The 14,811-nt window shown below is 38.4% G+C and overlaps 1 protein-coding gene across 3 annotated transcripts in view; it reads right to left on the bottom strand.

The window, feature by feature from the left end:
- Positions 1-14,811, bottom strand: part of LOC116663695 — a 298,294-nt gene that overhangs the window by 89,907 nt on the left and 193,576 nt on the right. The window contains exon 1 of one of the 3 annotated variants that reach the window (XR_004319976.1): positions 14,479-14,629. The exons of the other annotated variants lie outside the window; for them this stretch is intronic. The gene's annotated coding sequence lies outside the window, so the exon portion shown is untranslated. Of the gene's footprint in view, positions 1-14,478; positions 14,630-14,811 lie in introns of those variants that run through there. 3 annotated transcript variants of the gene reach the window in all.

Below are 14,811 nucleotides of genomic sequence, written 5' to 3'. Positions count from 1 at the left end.
GACTGTATCTACCTGGATGAGAGCAGACTAAATTTTCTGCTGTTGAGAAGGCAAGAAATTAGAATTCAGAATAGAAATTAAGCTCAACTATGGAGGAAAAAAGTTATAAAGTTTCCATGCTACATTTTGGCATCTGTCAAGCTCACAGCAGACAATAAGAGACATGTGAAAGCTGAAATTGCCTAATTCCAAATCTGTCCATTTCTGCCACATTCCCAGCGGCCACGATCTTGGGTCAGTCATCATCCTCATCCCCTTCTCTGCTACATACTCTGTAACAGGAATCTGGAGATCTTCCTCCCCTCCAAATCTGAACTGTGTTCTTTATATCCCTGAGTTTTTTGAAATTTCTTGTAGACACATTACAGCCTAAGTGGAAGGGAAAGGGGATAACTCAAAGTGTATTTCCTTTGAAAAATGCCAATTTTCTCAACCTACAGCACTCTTGTTTAATAGAGAATCACTCCTAGTCATTCCAGAGTTTCTCTTACCAGGGAATTTACTGGTTGTTTCCTTAGGTCCCACCTTACGTTCGTCTGTGTTCTATGGTTTCTTTGCTAGAAGCAGTAAGAACTAGAATTTCAGGATCAAATAGCTTTCCTCAGCCAAAGCTCCCATCCCCATCAAGTCATAATGAAAACCTTCAAGTATTACTTACCTTCTTATCTAAAATATTATCACTACCTACACTATCTGAATATGGATATAAATACATAAAGCCACAAATATTTCTCCTTTATCTTCACTCCTGTTAAGTTCTCTTGATTTACTGATCATTTTCCACTACTTTTACTCTTCCTAAGTCAGCTTGTTTTCCTCCATGGGGTATAATTTAACAGCTTGTTTGGTCCTTTATTCCACCCTACTCATATATCAATGCCTTCTTGTTCCGGTCAGCAAATCTTCTGCCAAGCATGTTCTTCCCACTCTTCATTAGATGTACTCTCTCTTTTGCCAGGAGCATTAGTTTAGTATCATGCATCATGGTCCAGAAAACTAAATTCTGTTTGACACTGTCTACAGAGCCAGCTGTTCACTTCTCAGTCCCTTCTTTATCTTCCAAAGTCATGACCTTCAATTAGAAGAAATTAAACCACCACCTGTGTTCCCAAGACCTTCAATTTCCTACCCAGGCTTCTAAATACTCCTACATATACATTCCAGTGCTTTTTTTTCCCTTTCATTCACATTTTCAACAGTCCTTATTAAAAACTGTACTGATGTATAAATATCAAATGTTAAGTGACTTTCTCTGGATTAATCAATGTTTTATTGTCATTTGGTCTTCAGTATCAATGAATATTGCCATATTAATCTTTATAATTCATTTTACTTTCTAAAGAGAATCATTTCAGTTATTACAAGAAATATGAGTACAACATTTAAATCAAAGAATATACATGAAAATATTTTGCAATTATATTCCTGTTAGAGTTCAGAAGAACTAATTTTGCAATGTTTTAGAAGTACAGGGGTGTGATTTTTTTAAAATACATCCAGGACTAAATTTTAACACGTTACTCTCTTCTAGTCAACAACTATATTATGTTCACTAATTGTATGCCTTTATTCAAGCTATGAATTTCCACCCAGTTGAGATGAAAGGTCCTATGAAAGAAATGAAAAGCAGTAAGCGTAACTTGACCATTGACTTGAATTAAGCTGAGAATGAAGGTTGTAATTATGTTTGACCTTTTAAGGAAGACCAAAGACTTCCTACAACTTGAGTATGTATTCAGGGGAAAAAAACTATGGATTTAAAAAATAAGGTTAAAAAATTACCAAAATCATCTTCAGCAACATGTTTTTGTATTTTTGGTACTCCCTTGTGTTGCCACTGTGACATGGAACCATGCAATTTACAAATGGGGTTTTGAGATAAATAGTAGGTTAGAGCTGTTGGGAAGGTTTACTACTTATACAAATACTCTCTTACTTACTATTGAATTAGTACATCCTAAACTCACAAAAGTCAAGAGGAAAAAAATCTCAGGTAATGAGACTCTTCCACAGTATTTACCATGTTCTCCTGCATACAGTGGGTGCTTTCTAAACCCATTCTGAGTCAGCACCAAGATCCCATTATCCCTTAAGGTTTAAGTATCAAACTCAAGCTCTCTATCCCTAGGGTTTCCTGATAGGGCACAGTTAAATTTAAATTTCAGATAAATATTTAGTAGAAATATACCCCAATTGCATGGGACATTCTCATACTGAAAAGCATCTGTTTATCTGAAATCCTAATTCGACTTAGTATCTTGTATTTGCCGAATCTGGCAACACAATCTCCCTGAATAATGGGCATTATTTCCAAAGGCTTATTTTCACACGATCAGCTGCAACTCTGAAAGTAACCCTGGGCTCCCAGCACCCATGAATCCAGATGAGGCACTAGTATTACTATGTTACCTGTTGCTTCATTAGCATCCATAAATTTGTGGATTTGTGAGTTCCAACCTTGTAACCAGAGTAGAATAAAGGTTTTATCTTCCTGGAAAGGGCCCCGTGTGTATCTCTCTCCCTCGCACTATCTCCCCAGCCTCCCTACTCATTGGGGCACCTTTCTGAGTCTTAACAGACAGAGCCATTCCAACATTCTCAGGACCCCATCTGATTGTACTCTGTACATGATAATCACCTGAGAAGCTTTGAAATGCAGTATCTCACCTCCCTCTCAGAGTAATTAAATGGCAATCTCTGGGAATAGGGTATCGCCATTGCCATTTGTTACTCACTAGATGACTAATGCGTAGCCAGGTATGAACTTCGCTACAGACAGTGGTGACAGTCAAATTTAGTAGAATTCCCTTGGGGAGGTTTTTAAATATTCCCACAGACCAGACTAATTACACCAGAATATTTGGGAGTGGGACAAAGGCATCAGCATTTTTTTTTAATGCTCCCCAGGTGAATCCAGCTACAACTAAGAACCAGTGCCCCCTAGGCAGGCAGTGGTTCCACTGAATTTTACATTTCTCTCTCATACCACCCACAGGTATCTTTCTACTCATCTTTCTACTCTTCACTGACTCAGTCTGTATAGATCTTAGCTCATTTCTTATCCCCACTTCCCACCAAATTACTCAGATTGGCATTTCTATGAGTTGCAGACTTTACTGAAGGTTTGGAGCAAAGGAGTTTTACACTTGAGAAACACACACACCCAAAAACTTTAATATCAGACATCCTTATACCTCAAAGTTTTGGTGACCCTGAAATGTCTTATTTAATTCGCTCTCTTACTAAAGATATCCTGACCTATCAAGTCACTCAGTTTTATATAGGGCAACTTAGTCCTCCTCCACAGTGGCTAGCTATACACAAAGAATCTTTGAAGTTTTATTTTTTCCTCCTCTCTTCTCACCAGTTTCCAAGCATAAAAGAACACTACACACATGCACACACACCCCAAAAAGAAACCATAAAGGATGTCATCAACACCCTGTCACCAGCACTACACACATCTAGCCCTAAGAAGGCCAAGATGCTAATTGAAATTTGAAATTTAAGTGATTTTTTTCAAACAGGTGCATTAATAACTACTGCGGGAATGAATGTAATTATATAATGTGGTAATGAGAATCCTCCATTGAATTCTCTAATTTCAAGACAGATTTTAAAGTTTTATAAACACTTGGTTACAAAAAGTCAAAGAACATACAAACCCAGAGAATCTAAGTAGTAAACTTCCGTAGAGCAAACTTAGGAAAGTCGTCAATAAAGTAAATAAAATAGCAATTGAAAATCAAAATTTCCAACTATTCCCACCAACTTGTTTCTGGATCATTCAATTTGAGCCTATTAAGTATCCCTTCAGTATTGTTTAATAATCATTTGTGGTTTTAATACTGTATATACATCTGTTTTGCCTTCTCCAGCCTCGTAAGTTGACCCTTTCTTTCTCATCACCCCAAATTCCCATTCAAATTAATTTCTAATTACTCATTTCTAAAGACAAACTCTTTTTAAACTGAATGAATGCTTTAGTGGTCTAACTTTGGGACAATCAACTTGTTGAGTTTTCATGTTCAATTTTTAGGAGGAATATTGTAACTTAATGAGATCACCATAATAGCTATAAATTATACTCAACTATGTCTCAATAATCCTGCCTAACAAACCAAACCTCACTGGCCTACAGTGTTTAATTTCATAAACATGCATCCGCTGGAATTTGGCTTGCATAAGCTGGGACTCACTGGGGTTTGCTCTAGGTTGCAGGGTGTGCTCAAGTGTGCTTCACCAATAGCTACCCAAGGCAAATTCCTCTCATAATGGAATACAGGTGTGTAAGAGCAAACAACTGCGATTTTGAGCTTTTTCTCACATTACATACACCAACATCCCACAGGACAAAGTATATATACATGGTCAAGTTCAAAGTCAAGAAACAAGGAAATATACACTACCCATCAGAAGGTTATTTAATAGTAGCATTAAAAACAATTCAAGTTTATCACACTATCCTAAATATATTTATTTCTGGAACACAGGTGATAGGCTAATATTTTTCCCCAGGTATCGAAGCTCAGTGGGAACCACTAGTTTTTCTCTTCTCTCTCCCTCACTTCTTATTCTTTCTCCAAGATGAAAGAACTCAAATTTAAGAGGCAGGAGAGTACAGTATTAAATAGTTTGGGCTGTGGTGTCCAGGTTTTAATCCCTTCTCAACTATTTCTAGATGTATAACCTTGGGCTGTTTAATCTTTCTGTGTTCTGGTTTCCTCTTTTATAAAATAGGGACAATACCTACCTCAGAGGGTTGTTGTCAGGATTAGATAAACTAGTCCATGTACAGCACTTAGCAAATAGCAAGTACTCAAGAGTTATCTACTTAATGGGAGGAGAAAGCAATTATAAAAAGACTTGGGTCAAGGTTAAATGTTTTCTTCTCCCCCACTTTATCCCTTGGAGCATTTTTCTTCCAAGTTAATATTTATCCTCTTTCTTCCTACATGGAGACTCTGGTTAAGACTGATTCCATCCCAGTCAGCTCCCTTCCTAGAAAGCCCCGCCTGAGGAAAAAAAGTTGGTTCAGGCTTCTTAAGCTGCTGGAGCTCCTGTATTAAAAATATAAAAGAAGTTCCTTTCTTTCATAATCCTTTCCCTGACTAAGTAGGAAAATATTCTCCAAGTTATTTCTGCATAGAATGAAAGCCATAATTTGAGCATTTACTTTGGGCTAAAAATTCTGCTAAACATTTTGGATTATTATCAGATTCAATCTTCCCAAATATACTAGGAGATGGCTTATATTATCACTATGTACAAATGAGGAAAATTTAGTTAACATGCCTAAGGATTAACAGCTAACAAGTGGCCAAAACTCAATTTAAAATTGATCTGACTCCAGAGCCTCTCTGAAATAGTAACTTTAAGAGTTCTTCAAAATTCTTAGAACATGGCATCTAAATATATACTCTGAAAATAAAAGCAAAATAAGTAGGAGACAGTACTTCATATATAATCTGAGTATGAAGGAAAAAATCAGTTTGGCAGTTCAACTACTGATCCTTTTCCACACTTAACCAAGGAGAACCAGGGCTGAAGTTCCCTTTTAGATACCAGAACTTACCCAAAGGAAACCATCAAGCAATGTATCCCATTTGAGTCCTGCTTAGGGGTTCCACAGGTAAAAATACTAGGTTTGCAGATCCCTGATGGAGTCAAATCCCACATTTTACAGAGGCAACTATTAAGGCCAAGATATGCAATATCCTGTCTAGCATCATTCAGCTAGCAGTAAACCTGAGATTAAAGTTAGGTCTCATATTTAAGATTAGTACTCTGAGTTATAATGAAATACTCAATTTTGAAAAGATTATGGCCAAAAGAAAAAAAAAAGGTACTCATTCCTTCACTAATGAATGCTGGGATACTTTCTACGTCATCTCGACTAACAGTGTCTTTATGGCCCTTGCTTATCCTTCAGCATGTTTCCCAGATAATATTTTGACATCCACGGCTATCATGGATGGCCACACACATGTGCACAAGTTGATAGGAGCCTTAACCATACAGAATATAATTTGAGTGGCACCCCCTGGAGTTGTGCAACATGGTGATCTGAATGACAACCCACTCAATGACAAAAACTCAGACCACAGAAAAGGAGTGCTGTTGATACTCACATTCTCCCATCTATTCCATGAAATTTTTTTTTTTTAGCACATTTAGAAAAAAGGGACAATGTTTTTTCCTGGAGCATTTTCTGGATTGATTTGTGTACTACAATAAGCCTCCATACAAAATCTGAAAATATCTTGCTGTAAAAATGCAGGATAATGGCTTAGCTCCTGTTACTTGCTTTAGCTGGAGAGTAGATGAAAGTTCTCAGAGTCTGTCACAGATAATGACAACTTCATATTAGCTCTGCTAAGGTACTCATAACATCCATCCAGTTTCAAAAGACTACAAAATCTTGTTACTTTCAGGTTTATATTTTGCATTTTTATCCACTTGTAGGGTCTTCCAGCTATACTGGAGTAATATTATTGTCTGCATATGAAACAAAGCTATCATCTTAAAATAGACTTAAATATTGTACCTTATTAAAAAATACAAGTGCATATTCTCCTAGAGACCGTGACTTACAATAATGACTGTTATCAATATGCAATTACTTGTTACCTTGGAACATATTGACATTCATTTATTTAAAGATAATGTAGCACATTTGTATTCATTGCAGTAATCTGTGAATATGATTAAACATGGATGCCCATCTTACACTAAGGGATAAAATAAAATTTGTAATCAAAGCTTTTGCACCACTAAAAATAGCTCATATTAAATTGAGAAAAATTGCATTATGGCTTATTTCAAACACAATTGCAAATGATTATAAGGAAACAAAATCACAACTTGGATAACTGCTATGCAAGAACATTCATTCTACCCTAAAATGGGACATTGGAGCTAGACTAACAGGGCAAGTGATTCAATAAAAGCATCATTTACTGTTCAAGAGCAATTGTTCATTTATCTCCATTATAGTAGATGGATGCAGAGATGGTCAAGTGATGTCTAAGGTATATTACTGAGAACATAATTGGAGATGATGCCACAGACTAAGCTGTTTTTAACATTAACTAAAGAATTCATTTGGTTGAAGATTGGAAATATGGCTTAAAGATTCCTATTTGCATCAGGATTTTCTAATGCTCTAATTCATGAATCAGCCTACTGAGTTAGGTGATCGGTTAATATTCAGAGATTGATATCTAGAAAGCAAGAAAACAGACATTAAAATACACAAAAATTCTATGAAAAACCTCATTTTAAAGTAATTTAACTTGCAACTTTTTGTATGCCTTAAAACACTTTGAAATTGTCACCAGAAACACAGTATCACTCATTAAAAATAAGTAAAAAGTTCTTACAAGTGGCTCCAAATAGTGGCCCTCCTGGAACTTAAGAACAAAGCTCTGTTTTTATTCCATGCCACCGACAATATTGCCTTCTCTCAACATTATTGTTCTTTATCACGAGCATGATAGGGGTCCCTTGTTCCCAAATACCAATCCTTCCAGGCAGGGTTCCCTACACCAGCAATAATTAACATGCTTCACTGATCAATCAAGGAAGTCATTTTTCAGATAAACTATAGAATTGCTTTGCTACAGAGATGAAAAATTATGCTTCAGCTTTGTTAACAGTTTGAAAAGTATTTGTATGTGATAGTCTTTCCAAATGATACTTTTAGTCTAGGGTAGCAGTGAAAGTTTTATGTTAGCATGTGAATTCTATTCAGCTTTCACCATCAGAAAATTCATCTACTCTAAAATTCACAACTGTACTAAGAAAGACTGACTCAGATTCACAAGAATAAGTTTTGTTGATATCTATTTCTCCAATCATTTCTTTTTCTTTATCAGTATTTTGATTAGAAAACCAGTATTTTGTGAAAGACTTCAAAGTTCTTAAAAATCAGGGTTTATGTGAAGTAACTTATTCATTCTTTTTTTTTTTTTAATTATACCTCTTTGATTTCAAGGGATCAAAACTGAAGTGCACCAACTGCAGTCTAACTTCTGCACATGCATCAGAGTATCCCTGGGGAGGATGGAAGATAAAAGTGTCATCTGCCCAGCCTTCCTTCACGAGACCATTGACTGGCATCTGTATGTAGCAGGTAATTTTAATTGGTATTCTCCATTTCCATTCCATTCTCCTGGCTGGAGAGGTGGAAACTGTACGCCTTGCATTCTCTTGAAGCTATGTTTTTAGTTCTCCAGGGTCCCTTCTCCATCCTAGGGAATCAGAGGCTACTCAGCTACAGCACCCACCATCATTCCTGGCCTCCTCTCCCTGGATTACAGCTGCAGGGTGTGTCTTCAAACCACAATGCAAGTGGAGGCCTTAAAAGGCAGATGTTCTCCTGGAACCTGGTGTCCACTTTTTGTGGATTAACATCTCATTCTCTGTATTAAATCACTTCCTACCTAAAACAGTGCATCATTTCTTCACTGCTCCCTCACTATTAGACCACCTGTTCTTCCCAACAAACAGCAAGATCATCTTGAGGGGGCTCAGCTGGCAGCAAGTTTGCTCTTTCAAGGGAAACTATGTATATGTGTATACCTGAAGTTTACATATATACTATATCTTTATAATACATTTATACATAAATACACAAACTTTTGCACACATACATTAGAAATTAAAGAGAATGGAAGATGTGATTTATTATGCAGGGTAAACTTTTCTGGATCTTTCAAGAAAAAAGAAAGGAAATTAAACAGGAATTTTATAAAGGGAGCAATAGTGAGTACTTAATTTTAAAAAATCATAAAGTATTACTATATTACTACTTATAGCCTGTCTTCTTTCTTCCTAAGAGTTATAAATATTTCCATCTATAGTAATACAGTACTGTTTCCCCACAGTTTCATTAAATATAAAGGGAAAACATTCACCAAAACTGAGGCAAATGACTTACCTAAAGGCAAAGTCAGACAGGAGCCACCCCACAGCAACACAGAGCCAGGGGAGGGAGACCTCGGCTCATAGAACAGCCCCAACCTCCACCTTCATGTCATCTGGTCCTTGCTCTGCGTACCTAGTGATCTCGTCAACATCGACACACTCCCGCTACCAAACACTAGAAGGCATTTAAGGGATTTTACATAGCCCTAGGAAGGTGGATGATCCAGAAGAGTTTAAAATAAGCAATGTTCCTATTTTCACTATAAGAGAGTCTGGTCCCCAAAGGCAGTATCAAACTTAATAAAAGCTGAAATCTTTTTCATCAATTTGAAACCTAGTTCCACATAAAACTGATTCTAGAAAAATTTAAAAATTAAAGTGATGTAGGCTGGATTTCATTTATTCCCTGAAGGTCCATCTCAGCCTCTGCATCTCTGAATTTCTGCCTGTTTTTCCATCTCAGTTTCTCTCTCCTACCAGCACTTCCCCCCAACTCCAAGTACATTTTCTTCCTTTCTCCCTCCAATGTATTTTTTCTTTATTAAATAGCCCTTGTATAAAACTGAAATGGCTATCTCTTGTTATATTTAGTCTCTGAAAGTAGAGGATTGAAAAATTCTGTGATTTTCTCTAAAAACATCAATTTTTCTGTGTATCAATAACTTTCAAAATATTTTCCCACCATTTCTAAACTTGCTGCCTATAATGAAATGTGATACTCATATTACGACCTTACTTCAACTTGAATTTGACTTTACTTTCACTTGGAATCACTCCTAACTTTAAAAGTTTTTAAAAAGTAATTCTTACATCTCAAATATGAAAATTATATTCAGTGTTGGCAGTAAGATTTCTTAACAATTGATTTTTCTTCATTTTGTATTTTTGCAGTGTGCATTCTAAAGTGAGAAAACGTATAAGTTTATAAATAAGTATCAATTGATTAAAGCTCCAGTTTGTCAATATACTATAAGGGTAACTGACACATAAGTAAAAAACTTTAAATTTGAGGGAAACATTGGTGTTTAAATAGATGTTTTTTTCCTTGTGAAAGGAAAGATGTACTCATGAATAAATTGTATCCACACTGTATTAACATGGCTTTGTTTGCAACCCAGCCAGTTTAATAAGAACTAGACAATAGAAAACAAAACCAGAAAATGTTTTGTAGGAAGAACAGAAGCTATTCTAAAGTCTGGCCTTATCTCTTCCTTGCGTCCATCTGAGGCTTCAGCTCACCTTTTATTGCTCTATAATTACTTTGATCTACTGGGTTTTATAAAATTAAACATTTTTAAATGGCCATGTTATATTCCTTTCAGTTTCATTTCAACCTGTGCTGGTCAAATTCTGTCTCCTCTTTTATCGCACAGCACTTGCTACAGAACATGCTCAGATTCGACCCGGCACAGTTAATTGCCAGCCAACGCAGCTGCACCTGAGCCTTATCAGTGAACAAGCACTCGGCAGCAAAAAGGGCCCTGACAGGTGTCAGGCTGCCCTGGTAGTTTCTATTCCGAACGACCTTGAGCAATCACATCAACTCTCTGGTTCTGACTTTCCTCACCTGGAAAACAAGGATTTGGGCTTAAAGTATGCAGGACGCCTTGAAGCAAAACAATTCCAAGACTTATTTTCCAAATGTCAGATCTACTCTGACTGAAGTGACACACTCCGTAAAGGTCAAAGTGGCTTTTGGAACAAGTACAAATATAACCCAAATGAGTCAACATTTACGGAGGAAACAAATGTGATCCAACCACGGCGTTTGATGCCATGAAAGATAACCAAAAAAGTTCCCACGCCTGAGGAGGGTAAATCAAATTAAGATTACAAGGCATTAAGTACATAAAGCAAGAATCCAAAAGACAGATGAGCAAGCACAGATCACAGGAGGCAAAATGGCATGAAACTGTGCTGAGGACCAGCGTGAAATGTCAGGAAGATCTAATCAGGGAGGATTTCCTGGGGGTGTCTGTGTTCTGAGTGAGTCACTGGAGGAGAGGTTTTTGTACTAGGAAAGGGAGGTAAAGTGTCTGGGGCTCAGGAGGAATGTATGAGGGTACACAGCCATGAGCAAATATTTAAAGGGCAACAGTGGAGTCAAAAACACATAGGGGTTTCTTCCCCTGCAGAAACACACCCCTCAGCACACAGGAGGCAGCGTGACTGTCAGCTCACCCGGTTCATTTACGCTGAGATCACATCAGCAGGAGAGACTAAGCTGTCTGCAGTGGGCCTGCAGCTCTGAATCACAGGCTCGCTACAGCCACGGGTTTATACCCTCAGGATATCAGCCGTCATGATCCAGCATCGCCCAGACACTTCCCCGGAACCTACTAGGAGACATTAACTAGACCGCATGTCGCTCTGCCCCCTGTTACTGTTAACTTACTTTACATGTAGCCTCTTTACCATGTACGAGGAGACCCCTAACCAAATACCCGGAGTGGCATCAACCAAAACCACACCCAGCCAACCCCCCACCATTTAATGGAATTCCTACCACTGTTCTTGCCTCACCTCACTTTTGTGATATCAAGAATATAAAACTCTCTAAAGTTTTTAAGAGGGCTTTTTTTTTCAAATGTTTTTGTTGTATTCATTGAGTTAGCCCCTTCTATTTTCACTTGCCACAACTAAAACATTTTCCTCCTCTAAAAAAATATGCTACTCTTTTGATAGTACTATCCAATGAGGAGATAGGTTCATCTCAGAAGGTCATAGACAATCAGCAGATCTCTTTATCATTACAAAATACGTAACAAATCTTTAACAAACTTTGCATTTGAGGAAACGTACTAGCAACTATGGATGTAATAGGTTCTGATAAGTAAACTGATGTAGGAAAATGAGAAGCCATTTCAGTCTTCCAGTTATAAAAAAGAAACAGATCTACACAGGCTGGAATGACGGCATGGAAATTAGGCATAAATCTAAAACATGTACATAAACAAATGTTAAAAGTGCTTAATGATGCAGTGAATTAGAGGTAGTGGTACCAAAGACACATAAGGAGTTACAACACTAGGAGACTAAGAATGATCAAGGCATTTAAGGCAACGGGGCAATGGTTAGGGAAGCTGGGTTGGAATGGACAGGAATTCCACACTCATCCATTCTAAAATCTGAGAACTAAGTGCCAGGCACTGTGCTAGATTTTAGGGAAGCCAAAGTTTCTAGGACAAACCTTGTCCCTTTCTTCATGGACTTTACAAACTATCAACATATGATTCTAAGTAATCAGTTTTTGTTTAAAGTGCTGCATTAGAGAAGTTCAGGAACTTAAGGAACAGGGCTCAGCAGTTTGATACTTAAGGGAAGACCTGAAGGGTAAATACAAGAGTTGGGAAGAGCAATGCATTCAAATGAGACCCATTTTCAGTGTAATACTTCATTTGAAGTATCTGTGAGAAATCCAATTATTTTCCAACAACTCTGTGACAGACATTTTACATATGCTGTTTCATTCAAATCACTCAACAGCCCTATAATGTAATAACTATTCCATCTCCAAACTTGAAAACCTCAAACACATTAAACTGACTCCATGATGGCAAGGCAGTAAGTACCAAACCTGAATCTGCCCCAGTGGGCTGCCTGAAAGACCCTGCTGTAGTACATGAGGTGTGTTTTTTCATTCTGAAGGAATTTACGTCTATATTCACTCCCTTTGGCACTAGCTCCACTCTGAATAAACCTAATTCTTCTTCTTTTTGATAGCTCTTAAAATATTTAAAGACACAATTATGCTCACCAACCCAGCTTTCAAGTTTCTACCACATTGTAAGGATATGTATGTTTGCATATTCTAATCACAAGAACGATTACCTTACCCACCACCTTGTGGCTTGTTTATTCTTGTCGACAAGGCAGTAACATCCTATTATATTGCAGCAAACCTGATTTCTGTTATGAACCTCATGTCAATATCTCTGTATCCTTCCCTTGTACACTCCACATCTCCTTTCAATCCCCTTCAACCTACATTTCTATCTCTTTGACTTCCCTTGTTATTTTTCACAATCCCAGGGCTCTCTGACATTAGTTATCAATAAGTGTGTGTCACAACCTCCCCCTGACTGTTCCCTCTTAGCCCTTTGCCTCCATCTTTCTTCTCTATTACCTGGTAGTTTTTCATTTCTCTTACTTGCCTCACTGTCAGCAGTCTTAAGTGAGTAGATTGTGGGACCCAGGCCAAAGTTCACAATAGCTTGCACCTGGTTAAAAAGGTAAATGTACGCATGCGCTAACAGCACGCGAATGCATTATGAATACGCATGTGCCAGTGGTATGAGTCAGCATTATGAACACCACGCATGCGCCACTAGCATTATAAAAGGACAAGTGCTACACGTGCGCACCGCCCGCCGCCCATGCCGTCTGCTTGTACTGCAATAAAGTGGTGTTTTGCTCCATGTTGGCTCCTGGCACCTTCTTCCAGTTGGGCAGCTCACCTCCTTGAATTCCTCTTCAGCTTCTCTCCACTGACATTCACCAAGCTTCTCCATGTGCTGTTTCTCTTATTCATTAGGTACCTAAGGTTTTGCCCCTTTTTTGGGTCAAACTCCTATAGGTTTCTGTGCCACAGCTAACATTTATTTCAGTGTGCTTTTAGCTACATTTCTACTTAAAACCTGTAAGTAAAAGCTTAACTGAAAACAGATGAGCTTGTACGAAAGAACACCTGTTTTAAGACTTGACACTCAAATGGAAAAAGCGACCTGTTGTTACACTTAAACACATACAACATTTTCCTTTCCTATGAGATCTAAGGATCATTAATTTGAAATAATAAAGCACATAAGTGAATATCTTTAGGGAATTTAAGGAAATTTGTCAAATGCCTCTGTGACAAGTAGGTGTTTTATGATTTCTAAACATTGATTTCAAAACCACTTTCCGCTTGCAAAGTCAGAACCTTATTCTGTCCCACTGTACATTAAATCCCATTAACGTTAATGGCAAAACATAATGAGCCTCGTGATACGTGTGGGGGAATGGAAGACTTTCAAACTGAGAGAAGACGCCATAATTATGCTGCTGCCTTTAAACCAGCAAGGTCCACTAGGTGGTACACCAGCTAAAGCTCCTCCACGTCATATGCAACATCACCAAAAGCAGTTTTCCTATCAGAGTCACCAGTAACCAGTGCTGACTGCACGCTGTAATGCTTACAGAGAGCCAAAGTTTTTCCCAGTAGTTCTCTCACATAAAGCACACAAACTTCACAGCTCTGCTGAGGAGAGGGATTTCTGACACTTGAAAACTCTCAGGACACAAGTGGTTAGACTGTCATGTGTCATGACTACAGTTTTCAACAGAAGTGAAGACCAGAGGCAAGAGACAGCATGGGCACTTGAAAACCAATGGAGAACTGCTCCTCCGAATTTCTCTCCCTGGGCACTTTTGAGTCTTCTTCACTCTAAGTTTTATCTCATGTGTGTGGTATAAGACAGGCCGAGACTCCTCTCCCTTTGGAGCGATCTCATCCCTGGCAGCCCAGAGTGGGCAGGGGAGGACCAGTTTGTTCCTTCCGGGTAGTCCTACCTTGTCAGAAGAGACGCTGCTTCTCCTTCAGCAGTACCCGAGAGCCTCAAACCTTTTCACTCCGCTCACTCTTCCCCTCAAAAGAAGAGGTTGACTTATCAAGTCGTACAGTGGGGAGAAGAGTCACTGCCCACACACAGCCTGGGCGCCCTTCTCGTGAGCTTCTGAGCTGCGCCGCTGAGCGTGCGGATGCTCCTCCCACTCCTGAGCGTCCGGATGCTCCGCCCAGTGCTGAGCTCCCGTAGTAAGAAGATACACCTGAGTCTCCAATGCCAGTTTACAAAGTGGGCCCCGCATCCCAGGAGCAGCAGCAGCACCTGTAAGCTTGTTAGA

This window comes from Camelus ferus, chromosome 5 (assembly GCF_009834535.1).
Source record: "Camelus ferus isolate YT-003-E chromosome 5, BCGSAC_Cfer_1.0, whole genome shotgun sequence".
Classification (NCBI taxonomy): domain Eukaryota; kingdom Metazoa; phylum Chordata; class Mammalia; order Artiodactyla; family Camelidae; genus Camelus; species Camelus ferus.
The sequence above is the reverse complement of the archived record's forward strand: the minus strand, read 5'-3'. Positions and strand labels throughout refer to the sequence as shown.